Consider the following 16,025-nt stretch of genomic DNA (forward strand, 5'->3'; position numbering starts at 1 on the left):
TTCATATAGTCATCAGCAGTACAAGGCCTACACTAGTTCATCATAGCAACAACTTCCCACATCTACCCCACATCCCTGATGGTCCCTCTTCCATGCAATATAAAAAAAAAAAAAAAAAATTGACTACCATGAAAATAGAAGGAAGCTTCTCAACACTCAACATCTCTTATTTTTTCACAGATCACAAATCAGCAAATCTTAAAACCAAAGACTTCACTATCCACATGTCAAGTATAACAAGTTTTGTGCTACCGGTTCAAAAAGAGTAAGGAAGACCGTCTTTTGGGGGCAATAAATTGATTAATTTCTGGCAATTGCAAACTGCAATGTTGGTGTCACAGTTACCATGCTTTCTATCAGCATTTAGGCAAACTACCAAATAATGGACAAGCGCATTGAAATTTGTATAAGAAAAGAGAGTAACAATGACATGCAACTCATTTCCAAAGGTTTTATCGTTAGAGGATGATGCCTCTGGGGCCAAGATCGACACTCAATATGTACTGAATGTTGTTCCTACATTCAGTTGGAACATTAGTTGGAGTGTTGAGGACTAAATATGAATGGGAACAAAGCTGGTGGGAAGGGTGTTGGGAGATAGGGCTGCTGAAAGAATATTGGGATGGTTTGGACACATGGAAAGAATGAGTGAAGAAAGATTAGTAGAAGAGGTGTGGAAGGAGTGAACATGAGGGGGTGCCCAAGGATAAGATGGATGGATGGGGTAAAAGGGGCATTGGGAAAGAGGGGAATGTCTGTTGAGGAAGGACAGGAGAAGACATAAGATAGGGGTTCATGGAGAATGGTTATGTATGGATGATGCTGTGATACATGAAAGGGAGTGGGTGGTGGATGGGGGTGAGGGAGTATGTGTGAAAGAATAATTTGATACAGCCTAAAGGGATTTCTCCCTGTCTTCTCTTTTTCTGCATGAGGGGACAGAGAGTGGGAGTCATTGATTTAATGAAGCAGCCTTGTTGTGGATGTGCTGTGTCTTGCAACACTGCTTCTGACCCAGGGCAGTGGGCAAGATGCAGGGATGACCTGTCATGCAGGAGCAGCCAAGATAAGAGGGTAGATGGGAGTGGAGTATGTGGGGATGGAATGGGTGGGAGTGGAGTATGTGGGGATGGAATGGGTGGGAGTGGAGTATGTGGGGATGGAATGGGTGGGAGTGGAGTATGTGGGGATGGAATGGGTGGGAGTGGAGTATGTGGGGATGGAATGGGTGGGAGTGGAGTATGTGGGGATGGAATGGGTGGGAGTGGAGTATGTGGGGATGGAATGGGTGGGAGTGGAGTATGTGGGGATGGAATGGGTGGGAGTGGATTTATGCCTTTGTTTTTTAGCTACCTCCCTTGTTTGGGGGAAAGCTTTTGATATATGTATGTATACACTTATTTGATTAGGCATATTAGGCCAGGGGAGTTACTCAATTGTGAAGGGCATTTTAAATTTGTTGCAGAATAAGTATGGCCCTACAACGTATACGTGGCTTGTGTATGTGTGTGTAAGAGGGAGGGAAGAGGGTAGATGGGAGTGGAGTATGTGGGGATGGAATGGGTGGGAGTGGAGTATGTGGGGATGGAATGGGTGGGAGTGGATTTATGCCTTTGTTTTTTAGCTACCTCCCTTGTTTGGGGGAAAGCTTTTGATATATGTATGTATACACTTATTTGATTAGGCATATTAGGCCAGGGGAGTTACTCAATTGTGAAGGGTATTTTAAATTTGTTGCAGAATAAGTATGGCCCTACAACGTACACGTGGCTTGTGTACGTGTGTGTGTGTACTTACCTCGTAGATCCAATTTGTCAGGCTTATCTATTTCAGTTTAATGGGAGGTTAAGTGATCTTATAGGGCTCCCATCTCTGTAACCCGTCTTGGGTGTGATAGTTAATTGGATTGTCAATGTACAAATAAATTTCACCAGTTCACATGATTACATACAATTTAACTTTCTACATCACAATTGATCATGGGTCTGCAGTACATGTGTACAATGTTTCCTTAATGGCTCATCTATTTTCACAATAACGGTTATGTGGGCTCACTGCAGGTCAGTTGCTGTCAAGGGACACTGATGAATCTTGCCTTAAAACTAATGATGGTTGAGGTGGTGACTACATCCTTGGGGATTCTAGAAATTCACTGCTCTCACACTAAATGACTTTGCTCAAACTAGAGTTCTCCAGTGCTCTTGTTTCTTTTTAATTGCATGTGTTAGATATTCTACTGCTTCCATTGTACTTAAAGGAAACACTTGTTAGTGTTTCCACCCCTTTCAGGATTTTCTACATTTTAGTAATTAAGTTCTCTCTTCCTTCTTTTTCTAATATATATATACGGTAAATTACGAGGCGTTATTTGCGTACACATGGGATAAATCAAACATTGACCAAAGAGAAAATCCATATTATGTATGTAAGAGACGAAAAGCAATATTACTAATTACCTCTCAGCCCGAAGTGGCTTTGGTGTAGTAGTATTTGGTTCGGAACAACGGCAGGACAAATAAAAAACAAAATATCTAATCCCTTTCTTTTGGTAATTAGCCACAAGGTGCGACACTAGAAGGGTCACATGAGAAATGTTGGTGAAGCTCAGACTAAGGCCACAGCTTAGTGGAGCTTATGGTTGTAGCTGGACGTGGAGCCTAACGTCCGCGAGGCTCGATGGGACGGCTAGAAGATTGGACGAGATGTTGTTGTGTGCGCTGGTCGGTACTGTTCTGCCCATCTCGGCGAAACGCCGACCTTTTAAAGGAGGCTGGCGGGAACATGAGGAGCTTTCCAAGTTCCTGATTGGCTGACCGCTGGCTGGTCAGGACGTCCTTGCGAACTACGCACTACGGGAACTTGGAAAGGCTATAGTCAGCGCAAGGAGAATTGGCCGATAAGGCGGGGCTAGGAGATTTCCCGGTGTTGCCACATGTGGGCATCCATGGCGAGAACGTGCATGTGGATGCAATGTTTTCTGAATGCAGTATGAGGGGGGCGGGGCCAGAGATTAGATGTAGCGGCAACGTCGCTCTCTCATGCACATATGCCATATCTAGACTTAAAGAAACGAAACCTTTGTATAGAAAACATTGCTTTGATTTTTACCTCAGTGGTGGTGTGTGACAAAAAATTATAATATAATCATATGAGGCAACATTATAAAATTATAAAATAGAATTATAAAATAAAATGAAATTATAGAATAATTATATGTGGCACCACAGGGGAACTCCCAGTGCTCCGCCCTAACGGCCAGATCTCAGTGCAACGGGTATAGCTCCGAAGATTTCTTTGTTCAGTGTGTGACGGGTCGTAGGGTGCGTCACGTCACTACACCACTCCCCCCGCTCTTCGAAAGCGGGCGTCGAGGAGGATAGGGAGCGACGGGCGCGACGTACTTGAACCGGTCTGGCCTTCGGATCGAATTGAATTGAATTGAATTGAATTTTATTCGGATACAATCATACATACAATAAGTACAATACATACAAGACTCAATATTATACACAGTATATATAATTGTACATCCGAGGATGGCACAGAAAGTCAAAAGACTTATTTCCACTGTGGTCCTCATATTACAATTAGGAAAGGATTATCATAGAAAAGCTAGGTTATACGAAGTGTAAATTAGGATTATAAGAAGTGTAAATTAAACATATAAACTATTTTCTTCAGAGAGAACAGTGTCTAAAAGATAACATTTAACTGATTTTTTAAAACTACTTTTAGATACAATTGATTGAATGTTGGTCGGTAAAGAGTTCCAAGCAATAGCACCAGTGTATTTGAAAGTACTTTTCCCTAACGAACTATTGAACCTAGGTACAATGACAGATGACCTACTAGAACGAGTTCTCAGGGAACGAGCATTTCTGACAAGTGTAAACGTATCTGACAAATAACTGGGACAAGAGTCGTTCACAATTTGGTGAACATGATTAAGCTTTAACTGAGCAACACGTTTCTCAACAGGTAACCAATTTAACAGTTTAAAATGCGTATAATCTAGATGAGTACGTGGATGAATTTTCAAAACGGTCCTGATTAGTTTGTTTTGACATATTTGAAGATTACTCTTAGATTTTTTAGATAGGTTGCTATACCAGGAAGAACAAGCATAGTCAATATGACACTGAACCAGGGCTGAAGCTAGTAACTTCATTGTCTCTACATCTAGGTATTTTTGTATTCTTGCCAAAAAAAATTGTTCTGGAGCTGACCCTTTTAATTATTTTTTGTGCCATAACTTCTCCCGACACATTTTGATCAATTTCTGTTCCAAGATATTTGACAACAGACCTAGGTTGAATACTAGTATCATTACATTGGATATTGAAGTTGGGAGCATTTTTGAGTTTTTGATTGGAGCCAAAGAGAATGGATTCTGTTTTACCTAGATGTAGAGACAATTTGTTATCCAACAACCACTTGCTGACATTCAATAACTCTTCACTGAGTAACGTCTCAATCCTATTTACATCTTTGCCAGAAACTAGTAAGGCTGAATCATCGGCATACAACAGCAGTTTACAGTTCACAGCAGCTTTCATGTCATTCACATACAAAAGAAACAACAGCGGACCTAAAATGCTACCCTGTGGGACACCACATGTTATTTTTGCTGCTTTTGATGTTGAACCATTTACATTCACAATCTGTTCTCGACCTGTTAGATAAGACCTCATCCAATTAACAACATCTGATTTGAAGCCTAACGCTTGTAGTTTGAATAATAGAATATCATGATTTACAGTATCAAAGGCTTTCTGGAGATCTAGCATAACCATTCCACAGTAATTACCTCTGTCAATTTCACCCTTGATGTAATCAGTCAAATTGATCAAACATGCATCAGTAGAATATGATTTTCGAAAGCCTGATTGTAAATCATAGAACAAGTTATTGCTTTGAATGTATTCATAAACCTGGTTATAAACAACTCTTTCCAAGACCTTCGATATAATACCGAGCACTGAGACTGGCCTATAGTTACCGGAATCTGTTTTGTTACCCTTCTTGTACAAAGGAGTAACTTTTGCTAATTTAAAATCTTTGGGAACTTTGCCCTGTTGAATCGAAGTATTGATTATGTGAGTGATACAGGGAGTAATCTGCTCAGCTGAGTCATTCACAAATCTGGCTGGAATATTATCTAGTCCGGTAGCCTTAGACCTGTTAACAGTCTTCAACATTTTATACACATCTACATTAGCAACCGTAGACAGAGCAAAGGTGTCATAGGATACACCCTGATTCCAATAATAATTATTAATGTGTTCTTGGCCAAAATGACCTGAAGGTACTGGTAAATTATTTACGAGGGTGGTAGCAATGGTGGTGAAAAAGGAGTTATATTTTTGAGCCACCGCTACTTTGTCGAAAGTAACGATCCCATTAACATTAAGACCAATGTTACTACTTTTGGATTTTAGATTTTTGGAAGAACCTAACTGTTTGATTGTTTGCCATAGTTTTTTGGGATTGTTTTTGTTGGTTTGGAGAGAATCTTTGTAATATCCTACCTTAGCTCTGTCTACCATAACCTGAACCTCGTTCCGTAACTTCTTATACATAGCGAAAACAGATTGATCTTTTGTTTTCTTATACTCTTTTAAAGCCTTATCTCTCCTGTTGATCATTTTCAAGATGTCACCAGAAAACCACGGCTCGGAACGTTGTTTTATTCAGATTGATTTTACTGGAGCTAATTTGTCTAATACCCCCATGAACAGTGCTTTAAAATTATTCCAAGCTTGATCAACATGTACAATTGACGACTGAAAACCAGTTAACCTCGGACAACCTTTCGCAGAACAATTCCTTGCTGTAATGCTTAAGAGAACAAACTTTTATGTTTTTATGCTGATTGATTTGTTGTTTGGAAACTTTCCTGATACAATACGTTGCTCTATGGTCACTCAAACCAATATCAATTACTCCACTATAACATATTTTCTGAACATCTGATACCAAAAGAAGATCAATAACAGAATGAGCAGTGGCACATACTCTGGTGGGTTCTGTGATAATTTGTTTCAGATCATTCATTGAACAGAATGACTTTAGCGCATTATGCAGAGTATTCGAGGTTGATTCTACATGAGTATTCAAGTCGCCAGTTATAATCACTTCATTGTTCAGAAAGTCTGTGGAATTGGAACACAAATCCTCAAGCTTACTATAGAAGTCATGTTGCCAGGGCGGTCTATAGCAGGCACCTACGAGGATAGGCTTAGATTTTGGCAAGAGAATGTTTATCCACAAAGCCTCTAACTCACTGTTCATGTCTGTCCGTTGCTCAAACGCGATGTCGTTGCGTATGTAGACAGCCACGCCGCCTCCAGCCCGGTTACGATCTCTCCTAACGATGGTGTAGTTGTTGACAAGGTCTAAGTAAACAGGTCTAACCGCTGTATGTTGATCTCTACCTCCGGATCCGCTATCGTATCGTCCAGCTTGGTCTCGGTGAAGCATAATACTGCAGGGGTAGTCCTCCGGGTAATCTCTCTTACCTCGTCCAATTTTGACGTCAGGCTGCAAATGTTCAAGTGAACAATTTGTAGGCCCTTGCCCGACAAACAGGACAGCTTGGCATCCATCTCATCGGCCCTCACGGGGCCAGGGCATTGATGAATGTCGCCAGATAATAGCAAACATATTGCTATTATAACACTGTTGCTTCCGGGTTTGATGTTGCTTACCTCGGAAGTACACGAATGTGTTCCGACCCTGACCTTGTTGCTGCGCTTGGTAATGGAAGAGGGCGATAGTAGGTGTTTGTATATAGTCCATCGGCCAAATCCAAAGTGTTTGCAACAGCCATCACAAGTCAAATAGTTCTCAATCCGATCTTTAACCTTATGGTCGTATTTTGGAACCTCTGAACTTCTCAACCGACCCGAAAAGTTGATGAAAATCACTAATACCTGGAGGGCCAAAATGATGCCAACTTTACCCTTCATCATGATGTTATATATTCGAATAAAGTACGTAAGTTAGGTTATAATACAGCTGACGACATGAAGCTAGAATTATCTTGGACGAGGCATACAGATCGAGTTCCATAAACACCGTATTGCTCGCGGTGGATGCGAGGGAGGGGGAAGAGGTTAATAACTGGGAGGTTAATAACTGTTGATCTCAAGTCCAATGCGTGAGGTAGCCATGATGCTTTGTGCGAGGGACGCTTGGTCGCCTGGGTTTGTTTACGAAATTGGGTTTGCTTACAAAGTTGGATTTACGGGATTTCGCTTAGATGATACACTTCACTTTCACTTTCACTCGATTGTGTCTTTGTTTTTGTGCGTGTGTGTACTAATTTATTGAATAAACTCTTCAATAAACCTTAAATACGAAGATAAATACGGAGCACTGTGAATGTGTCTGACCTGACCTGACCTCCCTCCCTGAACGCCCCGAACGAGTGGTCATGCCGCCAGGGGGCATGTCTGGCGAGGAGGGCCTTGATGGAGGGGGGCTCGAGTGCAGGGTGGTGTTGTCGAGGTCGGAGGCCTGGTGATGGGAGGTCGGTTGAGTATGGAGCTGTGGAGACATAAGGTTGGGTGAGAATCGTTGCATTGCATGGTCGAGCGGGGGCGTGGGGTGGGGAGGATCTTGGGGGGTGCCGGGAACAGTTGTAGAAGGGTGTGGTTGTGGCATCGGTGGTAAGGAATGTGGGGGCGTGAGCTACCGGGTAGGACAAGTGGGCGGCCTTAGTGATTGCCGCCTTGACTTGCCCGAATGCTTGGGTCGCTTCGGAAGACCACTTCACAGGTTTGACCGACCGCTTGGAATGGTTCTTCGTGAGGTCGTTCAAGGGGGCGAGTTTTGCAGCTGCGTCAGGGACGAATCTATGATAATTATTGACGATTCCTAGGAATCGTCGGAACATTTTGATGGATGTTGGTTGTGGGAAGTCTTTTATGGTGTCGATTTTTTGAGGGAGAGGATACAGGCCTGCCGTGAGATACGGTGTCCGAGGAAGTCGAGAGATGAAACTCCGAGGAGACACTTGGACGGGTGTACCCGGAGGCCATAATCTTGGAGGCGGCGGAAGAGGAGGCGGAGGTGCTGGCGGTGCTGGTCGTGAGTATTGGAGGCTACGAGGATGTCGTCGATGTAAACGGTGATGAAGTCGAAGTCTCTCAGGGCATGGTCTATGAACCTTTGGAACGTCGGGGCGGTATTCCGGAGACCAAAGGCCATCATCTTCCATTCGAAGAGGCCGAACGGAGTGGCTATGGCTGTCTTCTGGACGTCTTCCGGCTCTTCAGGGATTTGATGAAACGCCCTGACCAGGTCGATCTTGGAGAAGACCTGTTTCCCGTGAAGCTTGAAGTGGAAGTCCTGAGCGTGAGGGATGGGGTAGCGGTCGGGCTTCGTTATGCGGTTAAGTTGACGGTAGTCACCGCAAGCCCGCCATTGGTTGGGCGGTGGGGGTGGCTTGGGAACCATGTGGAGTGGTGATGCCCAAGCACTCTCCGATGGTTGGATGATGTCCTGGTCTAGGAGTTCTTGGAACTCCTGTTTGGCAGCGGTCAACTTTTCTGGGGAAAGTCGTCGAGGCTTGCTGTATACTGGCGGTCCAGATGTCTGGATGTGGTGCATGATGTTGTGAGGGGTGGTGGTGGTGTTGGTCTTGTCTGGCGATGTTAGCTGGGGAAACTCCTGCAGGATGCGTGCATAATCACCATAGGGCTGGAGTGACGATATCTGGTGGGAAGTTGCGTTAGTGGTGGTTCCTGGTATGCTTGTTGTGCCATGGTACAAGCAGTTATCCTTGGCGCTAACTACTATATTGTAGTGCTGGAGGAAGTCGTAGCCAAGAATGGGTTGCTGTACCGCTGCTATGACGAATTTCCAAGGGAACTTGACATCGTGGAGTTCCAGGACGCTGTGGTGGCTGCCGCACGTTGCGATGGGCGTACCGTTGGCTGCAAGCAGGTCGTAGGATGGCCAACGTGTACCGTGGTTGGGTTCTTCCGTCGGGGGTATGATGCTGACGGCTGAACCTGTGTCTTCCAGGAAGGATAGGCCAAAATGACAATCATGCACTAAGAGGAGGGTGTGGGTATGGTTAGCGGGGGTAGGGGTGGTTACCGACCCCCGCGTTTGGCGTTTCCCTGCGACCAGCTGCATGGTTGCGTGCATCTGAGCGCCTTGGCTCCGAGGCGGGTATGGCACCAGCAGGATGTAGTATCCTGTCGTGGAGCGGGGCTACGTGGTGGTTGATGGCTTCCCTTCTCGGCTAAAAACTGGTTGAGCAAAGTCTTCATGTCGGCCACTTCCTGTAGTAGCTGCTGCACAGTTTGGTCACTGGCACTTTATGACACGGGAATGTTTTCGCTCACAGCACTATTTTCACTCACAACACTACACTGAACACTATGCACTGGTTCGTCGCTGCGTTGTAAGCTGGTGGCTGACCGGACTTGTACCGAGATATGACGATGGAACAATCTATCTGCTATTTCGCAGTATTGTTCGTCGTCCTTATCGCCGGCTAGAGCTTCCAGGTGTAAGTGGAGGGCGTCCGGCATCTTGGAGAGGTGAATGGAGCGAAGGAGTTCCTTTGGGCAATGACACCTTTGCCCGGGTGTTGAGGGTGGCCATACGGGTGTATAATTGTGACGGGGTGGTGTCGCCGAGTTCACTATGCTGGATATCTCGGTAGAGCTGGTCGTCGGGCTTGGTGTAAAGCTTCCGTAAGGCAGTCTTGAGGGCGGAACACTTGCCTTCTTGCGGAGGAGAGGAGACGACGTTACGGACAAGGGCGATGACGTCCGTTGGTAGAGCGGCGATGTACGCGCCGAAGGCTTGGAGGTCCGGCACGTTACCTTGAGTGGCTAAATAGGCCTCTGTGTGAATTAACCAGCTCTCCAAGTCACGGGAGAAACTGGGAAGTTTCATTTGTGTGTTTTCCATAATCCTGGTTGTCCTTCACCGGGGTCACCACTTTGTAGTAGTATTTGGTTCGGAACAACGGCAGGACAAATGAAAAACAAAATATCTAATCTCTTTCTTTTGGTAATTAGCCACAAGGTGCGACACTAGAAGGGTCACATGAGAAATGTAGGTGAAGCTCGCACTAAGCCACAGCTTAGTGGAGCTTATGGTTGTAGCTGGACGTGGAGCCTAACGTCAGCGAGGCGGTAGCAGAGGATGACGGCGAGGCTCAATGGGACGGCTAGAAGATTGGACGAGGAGATGTTGTTGTGTGTGCTGGTCGGTACTGTTCTTCCCATCTCGGCGAAACGCCGACCTTTTAAAGGAGGCTGGCGGGAACGTGAGGAGCTTTCCAAGTTCCTGATTGGCTGACCGCTGGCTGGTCGGGATGTCCTTGCGAACTACGCACTTCGGGAACTTGGAAAGGCTAGCTCCGAAGATTTCTTTGTTCGGTGTGTGACGGGTCGTAGAGTGTGTCACGTCACTACATTGGAAGTTCTTAATTCTGGGTTTCGTCATTGATGGAATGGTCCCTCCACAGTGGCGATTCTAGGGGGGGGGGGTATGGCCCCCCCATTCTTGCAGCTAGGCCCCAGGTGGGCCCCCAGTTTTTTTTGCATATCCTATTTTTAATATATATATATATATATATATATATATATATATACATATATATATATATATATATACACACACACACACAGGTTGGTAAATACTATTGTGGTACCGACCGCGTCACACGCAGTGGCAATTTTAGGGGGGGGGGCTGGGAGGGCCATGCCCCCGCCCCCGTTTTTCAGCTGGCCCTCCCACTTTCATAGTCCTAGAATCGCCACTGTCCCTCCATATTAGCAGATGAAAATAAAAGGAAATTTATTCAATCCTTTTGTGTACTGAGGAGGGTAGTGGCTGACATTTTGACAAGATGAATAAAACTGGATCCCATCGAAATAGCCGAGAATTGTGGATATTTTTCGCAAGAAAATGAATAGTGTAGCGAGGCATACAGATAAGTTCATCCGCAAGGGACTTTGTCGCGCAATAACATTTGACTTTGTCGAGCAATAACATTTGACGTCATAGCAACGTCTGTTTCAGTTTGAAGTGTGCGGATTGCTATTGCCAGAAAAAAAATATTCTGAATTGCTAAGATGAAGAGGAAACAAATGTGTAGTGGATGGATGGTGTAAGTGTGTGCGTGCCTTAGCTGGCTACTTGTGGTGGGCCTAAATAAACGATTACAGCGTGAAATTTCTCCCAGTCAGGAATCTAACACAACTCAAAGCGACCATTTTTTTTTTAACTCTGCGAGGTGGTACAAGTTATTTCTTGCGCGAATGTTTGGTTATATTGTAATTATTTTTCTTATTATTATTATTATTATTATTCACGCCCGTTATCGTCTGGGTGTTTGAGTTGTGGTGAGAAGAAAGGAAATGGTGACTGTAAACGTTTCAGCACACACACACAAAGTACACTGCAACCATAAATGTATACCATAAGTTTTACAAATATACCACTGTATATTCTATTTCAAGGTGAAAGTAACAAAAAACAGTCGATTATTGATCGCAAAAGTAATCGAAAACAAAAAAAAAAAAAAAAAAAAAACGAATATGGCCCAATCACCCATCAAACTAGGTATGGAGGTATTGAATTTTATTTCCGTTGGACCCTGTATTAGAAATAATTTGTTGTTTTGGTTGGACAGGTCTGTTCACTGTTTTGGGGGAATTCGGGATCTGTTAAGCGGCCCCTAGACGTTCAATATTATTGCGCAATGTGGGTTGCACAATATTTTGGCGCTGGCCCCTACACGGTCAATATTATTGTACAATATTTTGGGTTGTGCAAAAGATTGTGCCGTATGGAGGCAATATTGAAGGTTGTGCAATATATTGCGCAATCGTGAGCGCAGACGTGCAACCACATTGTGCAAACAGTCAGTCCTTGCCAGAACGTCATAACGTGAACATGTTGACTGACGGTGATCTCTGTTGCGTGATCATTGCTATGTCAGCAAGTCATAAGAAAGGAAAGAAAAAAGGCTCGCAGAAGGGCAGAAAATGGGCCAAACAGTGGCTTGTTGATAGGGAGAAGTACACACACGAAATATTACTAAATGAACTGAGAGTGATAGACTGAGAGTGAAGACTACGGTACACCTCAATAAATTCAGCAATGAATTCTTTTTCGGCTTTCTTGTCACTCATGATAACGCGAGGTTGAGGAGAGACACAACCACCTTACACGACCGCTGGAGAGACACTGACAGGATATTGCGCAATATAGCCTACAGACGACACAATGTTATCCCGTTTGCGCAATATATTTTCAAGTTTTTGAAAATCACACAATATATTGCACAACGTTTCAATATTGCCCACACACGATCAATTATATTGCACGAACCAAAATATTGCGCAATATTATTGAACGTCTAGGGGCCGCTATATAATTAAGGGCGTGGATCTCATCTCAGTTAGTATCTATTGCTGCAGTTTGTCTTCTGTTTTACGAGTTCAAGGATTTGCAGAGTGTTTGTGGGCATTGGGTCACCTTAGTTGAAAGAGACCCGCTTTGCTGAGTCACTGTTGCTTTTCAGCACGATGACGGTCCTAGTATTGCGGCATCTGAATAGCTGGTGCTGCAATGCGCCTGTTGACCTCTAGCTTTACCATGTACGCGAAGCATTCGCTGCATAATATAATTTTTTTTTCTTACTCTGTGTGGTATACTGTAATGGGTACTAACTTCATAATCTTATCGCAGTAAATATTTTAGGGACTTTAGTGACGTCCCTATGGACCAGTCATTTATCATCACTCGATAATTATTTGCGTTGGTCACCTTGTGCTACTAACGCTTTCTGCTACCTTCCACTACTTCGACGCGATAATTCCCAAAGAAGCACATATATCGTCGACATCTAAAATACCTGATCATCTTGAGTTACTATTCGATATAGTTTGATACGATGTAGCTGTATTATGACATTTTTCTATGCAAAATTGCATTAGTACAAGATAGAAGACTGATGTATTGACAATATGGATGCCCAAGGAGTACCTCATGCTGATCGTTTTCTGTTAGGGTAATGTCGATCAGCCCGTCGAATGATTTCTCAGTACTTAGTTGCGAGAATATTTCATTTGATATTCCAGGTGCTATTAAGCACAGAATATAGAATTCATCTATCACTAAAAATAATCGGTTTCTAACCCAGACGGTAGTAAACAGTCTACGTTAATATATGCCAGTTTTAGTTTCTTTGCACTGCCTTGTATATTGCCATGTTTCCTTCTCTTTTTCGATACAATTTCCTCATTTTTTACTTGAAATTCTCTAGAAAAGCCATGCATCAATTGTTCCACCATTTTCTCATTCCTTATCTTGGCTACACTGAGAAACTCCCTTGTTTTCGCTCGTTCTTCCTTAGTTCAATCTCCTCTGATCCAAATACTCTTAAAGTTGGCTCTGCTAATTTACGAGTATATGACCTATTGATTTCTTCGTTTGTTGTGGCTTTTGACCTGAACTTAATTCTCATTGATCATGCATCATCGTTTTTTTTTTTTAGTATAACCAGGGCCCGAATTTATAAAATATCCTAACCCTTAAGTCTAGACATAAATCTTCGAAATAGCGGAGATTTTACCTAAATCCCTATGTCGGCGACCTAAATGCTTATCTCTAGACATACTAGACATAAGCATTTAGGTCTAGACCTAAACATTTAGGTCGCCAACATAGGGATTTAGTTAAAATCTCCGCCATTTTGAAGATTTATGTCTAGACTTAAAGGTTAGGCACTTTAAAGAAAGCTCCTGTGATTGTAATTTTTCAGTTACAAATGTTTTGATAGCTGTTATCACTTGTGGTACTACATAATACTACATTTCAATTACTGTGTGCAGCTTTTCTCTTGATATGATGTCAAATGCCTTTATCATGTCTATAAACAGCATGATCGTATTCACATCAAATTCCTCATTTCTCCAGTTTTTCTGTTCCCCTGCATGGCCATATTGTCGTTCTATGAGAAAGAAAAGGAGGAGTACAAGAAGAAGCTGAGAGAGGAGTGGGAGGGAGTGAAGGATAGGGTAGAACTAGGAATGGGATTGTTCAAGGAGGGAGTCATAAGGTATGCAAAGATAGTGTGTGGAACAAGGAGGACGGGAGGATATAGAAGGAAGGGTAGTGAATGGTGGGATGAGGAAGAAAAGAAGGTTGTAGAAAAGAAGAAGCGAGATTTCACAGATTCGTTAGAAAATAGGACAAGAGAATCATGTGAGAAGTACAAAGAAAAGAGAAGAGAAGTAAAGCATAAGAGAAAGGAGGCAACGAGGAGAGCAGATGTGAAATGGGGTAAGAGTAAAACAAAAAAACTGAAAGTAATAATATTTTCTTTACAGAAATTAAGAAAGCAGAGGCGAATCAAATATAGAGGAAAAGGTAAAAGGTGCAAATGGAGAAATGATAATGGAAGACAAGGCAGTAAGAGGAAAGTGGGCAGAGTATTTTAGGGAGATGCTAAATGTGAAGGAGGATAGGAAATGAAAGGTAGTTGCAGTGGGAAGCGTTAAGAAAATGACCGTGATGAGTGAGGAAAACGGAGGAGAAATAAGGAAAGATGAAGTGAAGGCAGTTGTTAAGACGATGAGAGTAGATAAGGCACCTGGATTAGATGGGTGTCATGCAGAATGTCTGAAAAAAGGAGGTGCAGTGATGGTGGACTGGCTGGTAAGGTTATCTAATGTTTGTTTAAGAGAGAATAGAGTGTCGGGGGACTAGAGGAGTGCCTGTATAGTTCCACTAACAAGGGAAAAGGGGACAGGTGTGAGTGTAGTGGTTTCAGAGGGATCAGCTTGTTAAGTGTAGTTGGGAAGGCTTATGAGAGGGTCTTGATTGAGAGGATTAGGAGAGGAACAGAGGGAGTAATTGGTGAGGAACAGTGTGGGTTTAGGACAGGTAGGGGTTGTGTTGATCAGATTTTTGTGGTAAGACATACATGTGAGAAAGCTATAGGAAAAGGTAAGGATTTTTTTTTTTTTGCTTTGCTTTTATGGATCTGGAAAAGGGTTATGACATGGTAGACAGGATGGCACTGTGGGAGGTATTGCAGATATATGGGATAGGAGGAAAGCTATTAAGAGCAGTCAAAAGTTTTTCGAGAGTAGTAAAGTGTGTGTTAGGATTAGAAATGGAGAGTGTGAGTGGTTTGAGGTAAAGGGATGTGTTATGTCGCCCTGACTGTTTAATTTAGACATGGATGGGGTGGTGCAAGAGGTGAATGCAAGGTAGTGGGCCAGGAGTTGGAGATGGTTAAAGAAAATGGAGTAAAATGGGAGATAAGCCAGTTGATGTTTGCTGACGACACTGCGCTTGTAGCAAGATCAGAGAAGGGATTGAGGGAGTTAGTGACAGAGTTTGGGAAGGTGTGCGAAAGAAGGAAGTTGAAGATAAATATGGGTAAAATTAAGGGTGATGAGATATACAAGGGGAGAAAGTGGCAGCAGACTAGAATTGAGTATTAAGGGAGAAAGACTGGAGAAAGTGGATAGTTTTAGGTACTTGGGTGCGAATGTGGCGAAAAAGGGAGGAATGGGGGTGGAGGTAGAATGTAGATTGAGAGAAATGAGTAAATGCCTTGGGCAATTAAAAAGTGTAATGAGAAATAGACATTTTGGAATGGGTGCCAAGAGGAGATTGTAAGGAGTGATTGTACCGACAGCACTGTATGGGGCAGAAACATGGAACATAAGAGAGGAAAAGAGAAGGAGTTTGAATGTGTTTGAGATGAGGTGCCTGGGAAGTATGATAGGGGTTACTTGGCTAGATAGAGTGAGAAATGAGGAGGTAAGGAGGAGAACGGGAGTTGAAAGGGAGTTGGGAGATAGGATTGATGAAAGAGTATTGAGATGGTTTGGACACATGGACAGAATGAGTGAAGAAAGATTAGTGGAGGTGGAAGAGGCAGAGGTGGAAGGAGTGAACATGAGGAGGCGTCCTAGGATGAGATGGATGGATGGGGTAAAAGGGGCATTAGGAAAGAGAGGAATGTCGGTTGAGGA

This window comes from Oratosquilla oratoria, chromosome 41, assembly GCF_046742065.1.
Source record: "Oratosquilla oratoria isolate Oo_2021 chromosome 41, ASM4674206v1, whole genome shotgun sequence".
Lineage (NCBI taxonomy): Eukaryota > Metazoa > Arthropoda > Malacostraca > Stomatopoda > Squillidae > Oratosquilla > Oratosquilla oratoria.